The sequence below is a fragment of the Prionailurus viverrinus genome, chromosome B4 (assembly GCF_022837055.1).
Source record: "Prionailurus viverrinus isolate Anna chromosome B4, UM_Priviv_1.0, whole genome shotgun sequence".
In the NCBI taxonomy this organism is placed as follows: Eukaryota; Metazoa; Chordata; class Mammalia; order Carnivora; family Felidae; genus Prionailurus; species Prionailurus viverrinus.
Genome location: NC_062567.1, coordinates 73157245 through 73158782, shown reverse-complemented (window position 1 = coordinate 73158782; position 1538 = coordinate 73157245). Strand labels below are relative to the sequence as shown.

At 37.1% G+C, this 1538-nt stretch overlaps 1 pseudogene; it reads left to right on the top strand.

Moving 5' to 3' along the window:
* Nucleotides 1-687: 687 nt before the first annotated feature.
* Nucleotides 688-1329, top strand: LOC125169497 (high mobility group protein B1-like; annotated as a pseudogene).
* Nucleotides 1330-1538: the final 209 nt, after the last annotated feature.

Sequence of the window (1538 nt, the reverse complement as noted above, 5' to 3'; positions counted from 1 at the left end):
CCCCAAAGGGAGTTCTACCAAAAGGAAAAGGATCCCAAATGGAAGCACAGTTATGCAAAAAGAGATTTCGAGCAATAAAAAGAGCAATAAATATGAAGATAAATTCTGATGAATAAGAGCTTACATGTAAAGATTATGAGAGCAGATAAAAACAAAGAATTTCTGGAATGAAAACTACGATCTCTCAGGGAAAAAATGCAGATGAATTGAAGGAGAGAATATTTACTGGCAAGATCTGAACTAGTGACTGGAAAGTTGAGCAGAAGAGCTATTTCAAAGCAAAGAGCTGAAATACAAACAGAAATCATAATGGAAAATATAAGACTTAGACATAGATCCAGGAGACCTAGTATGCAAGTAATAGCAGGAAAAGAGGACAGATGGAGAAAAGGTGATACTTTAAAATGTAATATAGATTGCTGGATACAAAGTTATACAAAAATCAGCTGCATTTTTATATACCAAAAGTAATTGGAAATTTTAACTTAAAAAGGATATCATTCATAATAGTATCAAAAAACATATAACATGCCTATGAATAAAATTACCCAAATTGTTCAAGACATACTTTAATGAAACTTTATTGAAAAACACTAAATCAGAACCTTCAAGAGGAGGACAGGGCACTTGGAGAGTACAATTCAAGAAGGATCAGAAAAACTTTCTTGGCAAAGAAAATAATTAAACATGGGCAAAGGAGATCCTAAGAAGCCGAGAGGCAAAATGTCATCATATGCATTCTTTGTGCAAACTTGCTGAGAGGAGCACAAGAAGAAGCACCTAGATGCTTCAGTCAACTTCTCAGAGTTTTCTAAGAAGTGCTCAGGGAGGTGGAAGACCATGTCTGCTAAAGAGAAAGGAAAGTTTAAAGACATGGCAAAGGCGGACAAGGCCCGTTATGAAAGAGAAATGAAAACTTATATCCCTCCTAAAGGGGAAACAAAAAAGAAGTTCAAGGATCCCAATGCACCCAAGAGGCCTCCTTTGGCCTTTTTCTTGTTTTGTTCTGAGTATCGTCCAAAAATCAAAGGAGAACATCCTGGCCTATCCATTGGTGATGTTGCAAAGAAACTGGGAGAGATGTGGAATAACACCGCTGCAGATGACAAGCAGCCTTATGAGAAGAAGGCTGCGAAGCTGAAGGAAAAATATGAAAAGGATATTGCTGCATACTGAGCTAAAGGAAAGCCTGACGCAGCAAAAAAGGGAGTCGTCAAGGCTCAAAAAAGCAAGAAAAAGAAGGAAGAGGAGGAGGATGAGGAAGATGAAGAGGATGAGGAAGAGGAGGAAGATGAAAAAGATGAAGAAGAAGATGATGATGATGAATAAGTTGGTTGTAGTGCAGTTTTTTTTTTTTGTCTATAAAGCATTTAACCCCCCTGCACACAACTCACTCCTTTTAAAGAAAAAAATTGAAATGTAAGGCTGTGTAAGATTTGTTTTTAAACTGTGCAGTGTCTTTTTTTGTATAGTTAACACACTACCAAATGTGTCTTTAGATAGCCCTGTCCCGGTGGTATTTCCAATAGCCACTAACC